This window comes from Triticum aestivum, chromosome 6A, assembly GCF_018294505.1.
Source record: "Triticum aestivum cultivar Chinese Spring chromosome 6A, IWGSC CS RefSeq v2.1, whole genome shotgun sequence".
Lineage (NCBI taxonomy): Eukaryota > Viridiplantae > Streptophyta > Magnoliopsida > Poales > Poaceae > Triticum > Triticum aestivum.
In genome coordinates this window covers 528,085,664-528,090,795 of record NC_057809.1, presented here as the reverse complement: position 1 = coordinate 528,090,795, position 5,132 = coordinate 528,085,664, and positions in this window count along the sequence as shown.

The following is a 5,132-nucleotide window of genomic DNA, read 5'->3' as shown; positions in this document are numbered from 1 at the left end:
GGTCCCCCCCCCCCCTTTCCTAGTCCAAGTAGGAGAAGAAGGGAAGGAGGAAAAGAAGAGAAGGAAGGAGGGGGGTGCCGCCCCCTCCCCTTGTCCAATTTGGACTGGGCAAGGGGGGCGCCACCTCTGGCCGGCCCTCTCTCTTCTCCGGCCCATAATGGCCCATTAACTTCCGGGGGGGTCAGGTAACCCCCGGTACTCCGAAACTTATCCGAAATGACCCGAACCATTCCGGTGTTCGAATGTAGCCTTACAATATATGAATCTTTATGTATCGGCCATTTCGAGACTCCTCATCATGTCCATGATCTTATCCGGGACTCCAAACAAACTTCAGTTCATCAAAACACGAAACTCATAATACAAAAAGTCATCGAACGTTAAGGGTGCGGACCCTACAGGTTCGAGAACTATGTAGACATAACCGAGACACATCTCTGGTCAATAACCAATAGCGGAACCTGGATGCTCATATTGGCTCCTACATATTCTACGAAGATCTTTATCGGTCAAACCGCATAACAACATATGTTGTTCCCTTTGTCATTTGTATGTTACTTGCCCGAGATTTGATCGTCGGTATCATCATACCTAGTTCAATCTCGTCACCAGCAAGTCTCTTTACTCGTTTCGTAATGCATCATCCCATGACTAACTCATTACTCACATTGCTTGCAAGGCTCATAGTGATGTGCATTACCGAGAGGGCCCAATGATACCTCTCCGATACACGGAGTGACAAATCCTAATCTCGATCTATGCCAACTCAACAAACACCATCGAAGACACCTGTAGAGCATCTTTATAATCACCCAGTTACGTTGTGACGTTTGATAGCACACAAGGTGTTCCTCCGGTATTCGGGAGTTGCATAATATCATAGTCTGAGGATCATGTATAAGTCATGAAGAAAGCAATAGCAGAAAAACTAAACGATCATTATGCTAAGCTAACGGATGGGTCTTGTCCATCACATCATTCTCTAATGATGTGATCTTGTTCATCAAATGACAACACATGTCTATGACTAGAAAACTTAACCATCTTTGATTAACGAGATAGTCAAGTAGAGGCATACTAGGGACACTATGTTTGTCTATGTATTCACACATGTACTAAGTTTCTGGTTAATACAATTCTAGCATGAATAATAAACATTTATCATGATATAAGGAAATATAAATAACAACTTTATTATTGCCTCTAGGGCATATTTTCTTCATCTGGCCCCATGTACGACGGCCAAGCCGGACTCGTCTATTGACTGCCTTTGGCGCTTGGAAGGTTCGTCCAGTCGCGCCAACTGGGCCTGTGTGTGTGCCTGGCTTGCTCGTGCCATCTACGCATGTGTGGAACACGTGGTGCGGCTCTCTCGTGTGGCGACACCATGTCTAGCTAGCTATGCAGAAGGGGTGGGTCTGTCCGGACGCTTGGGGGCTGTCGTGCCCGGATGCAGAGGGGCTTGGCCTGCCCGGACCCTGGCTGCCACTGGTTCACCTGCAATTGCGGGATGGAACATGAAACGTCGCTTGCCCTTCGGGAAGCCTCTATAAAACCGCCTCACGTCGTCTCTTCGGCATGTTTCACAAGAGAAAGGTTGCCCTCGTGGTGCGGCCTTTCAGATCCTCCTCTTCTTTCTAGAGCAGACGGGCTTCCTCTAGCTTCACTCCCTCCGTGAGTTTCTTCGTCGGGCCTTATGTTTTCCATCTCTTTTTCTTTTCTATTTTCAATTTCCCTTTTGAATTGCAAACTGAGTCAAAACCAACTCGCTCTAAATCTTTTTAGGGAAATTAATAGAAAGTCCAACAATTATTTATGACTTATAGATTTTGTTTTCCTGCCAAAATAAAATGTATCTTTATTTGAAATATTTTCTTTTGGACGTTTGAATTGACTCAAAAAATCAAATTCACTCAAATCTTTTGGGAAAAAATAATGTCAAAATATTATTTGGGGCTTAAGAGCAATACTTTTCTGCCAAATTAATTATTTGGATTGTCACCTATTTTGCGATATTAATTCATTCCATAATTCTTTTAGCGTTCAATTTAATTCCCAGATTCATTTTAGGGTTTCAATATTATTTGGGATTTATGGCATTTTATTTCTGACCCAAATTATTTAAACAGAAGAGAACAACATTTGTGAGCTCAATTTTTGTTTCATAAATAACCCCTAAATGACAATTTAGGGTTCTAAATAATTTCAATATTGTGTAGCCACATTTTTAATCAACTCCTAGTGAAAACTAGCTATTATCAAGCAATCACAAGCAAATTTGATTGTTTTTAATTCCCTCTGATTATTTTTTAACATTCCAAGTTTGGGGGGAAATGGGCTGTGAAATATCTCTCTTGATATGATCACCAGAAAAACAAATCGACAACAAAGTATTGAAAGCGCGTCGAGGAGAGTTTAAGATTTCATTTTAGGCATAGAACGAATCGCACCCTCAAATCTCTCATATACTGATGGGGTATGATTCGAGAGATGTGTAGCCATTGGGCGGGTTGTAAGGAGAAAGTGAAGCATGGTCCTCCTAGCGGTGTCGCCATTTATCACTATGTAAGCAATCTTGTTGTTTTTAATTGAAACATTTGCATTACTTTGAGCACTCTTATCAATTTGTGCATGTGCATGTTTTAGGATGGATAGCAAAACTCGCACAATCCTTCTACACAGAAATTTTTGAGATAAGGCCTAAAAACCGGGAAGGACGGGTAGTAACCATACGAACCACGCTCGATGTGGCGAATGCCGATCACAGATACGGCGACGCTCCTAGAAATTCTCTAAGAATGGCAAAACAGCTATAGTGAAAAGGTAGCTACTGTTGTCGACGGATGTGACCATAACAAAAGGTGACCGCGAGTGGTGAGTGCGGGCGATTGAGTTGGGTAACGAAACCACCAGAGCTGGCTAGGGCCGGACGGACGTGACATGAGATGGATGGCCCGTGATCACACATAGATTGGCTCCGCTCTGCAAAGCGAACGCCGGCCAACACCATCATGGCGCGGATCGCTAGTGGTTTCCGGTGGCCGGATCATGGATCTGCCCCCCTGCCCTGCCCCGCCCCCGTTTCTTTAACTAGATTATCCTCCCCCTTTTCCTCCACTATCATTCCATTGCCGATTTCCATCCAAGCTAGTAGCCTTCTACAGCCTTCCCCTGCCGCGGCGGCCATGGCACGACGGCAACACGGCGACATGGCACGGCCTGTCGCTCTGCAGTGCCAATGCCAGTGTGCCATGCCACGGAACGCGATGCGCACCGATCCACAGAGGTTCGGTCGGCTTCTGTGCGTCTCAAGCAAACGTCGGCCCGGGCTGACGCGTAGGCCGGGGAATATTGGATTGGAAGGATGTGATGCACCGGTTGGAAGCAAAGGCTGCAGGGGAGGAGATGGAATGGTGATGCGGTCGAACAGGTGTGTGATGGGTCGAGGAGGACGAAGGGAATGTTGGCACGTACGTACGATGGCGCCGGCGCCGACGAGTGGGAATGGCTCGCAAGTCAGCGTTGGTGCGTGCGAGGTGATGTGTGGGAGCGCGACGTGCGCCGTGGACCTGAGCTCAACTAACGCTTGCGCTTTGCATGGCTCGCTCGCGAGCTAGCTACCAACTCGGATAGGATGAACGCGTGTTGATGAATCTTCGGCGTTGCTCCGGTCAGAAAAGGGGTCTCGAGTGCTGTGGTGGGATTTGGACGGTTGTTTGTACGTAGTACTCCCTTCGTTTCAAATTACTCGTCGTGGTTTTAGGTTTGTGTCCGGATTTTTTGCACCGTCTTTGGCGGTGCCCCGGTCGTTCCTGAAAGCTCTGTCCTGGTAGCTGGGAAATTTTGCTTGCTTTCCTTTGGTAACGAAATTTTTTTATTTTGTTTTTCCGTTCTAGAGAAGAGAAGAATACACATGTAGCGTCTGTGTGAGAGTGAGAGAAACATTGCCCGTGAGTTCTGAGAATCGTATCAACACCGACATTTTTTTCCATGTGTCTAGCTATCATCTGGATGAGAAAATAACAATGTCTCATCTAACTCACGGGCGTTGATACTTTTTAAACGGTTGGAACTTTTTTTTGCGAATACCTACACAGTTGGATTTCAAAGATTCCTGGGATTTTTTTCTTCTATTTTTTGTTGGGTTAATCAAATGGTATAGGAGTGAGATGAGACTTTGTTAATTCAGATTTGCTAAATCCCATATAGAGAAGAAATGATGAAGTCTCATCTAATTCCTACACATAATTTGAGTATTGAAGAAAAAAAACCTGCACAAATCTTCACGATAATCAAATGGTGTAGGAGTTAGACTTGGTTAAGTTTCATCCAGATGTGCGCTAGACACACTCTTGTTAATTCTCATTTAGATGTGAATTAGAAAATCCCCCTTTTTAGCACACATCTTTCTCTTTTCTACCCGGAAGATTTCATACAGCCCAAGGAGGCCACAGCAGATGGATTCTCGATATGGCCGACCGCGAGGCTATGTCTCACTAATAGCGAGACGGTAGCTTCTCCTTAAGGGTATTCATTCTTATGTAGGTATTGGCCGGCCCATTTACTCTCCTTTGGCGCTCGCTCATGATCAATCTATCTGTCACTCCTCGCTCGCTCGCTGCACTTGTTTGGCCCCTTTTATTTCCTTTCTTTGTTTTGTTTTTCTTTACAGTTTTCTGTTTTTCATCATTTTTCTTTATTGTTTTCACAGACCTTACAGCTTTTCTTGGTTTGTTAACAGTTTTTATTTATTTATTCATCGATTTTCTTTGTTTATTTCTCGGTTTCCAACCTTTTTTTTCTTTTCTACAGTTTTTTGTTTCTTTCTCGGTTTTCCTTGTTTTTCCTTGTTTCTATGTTTCATTTTTGTTTATTTGGTTTTACTCGGTTTTCAGTACACATTCAATATTTTTAATATACATTAGAAACATTTTTTATATACAGGTTGAACATTTTTAAATACATGATTAACATTTTTTGAAGACTTATATTTTTTATTTCTACTTTTATCCAAATGCTTGATTAAAATTTTCCAAATATAAGATTCACATTTTTTTAATACATGGTCAACATTTTTCCTATACACATTTAACATTTTTCAAATGCTTAACTAATATATTTCAAACACAAGA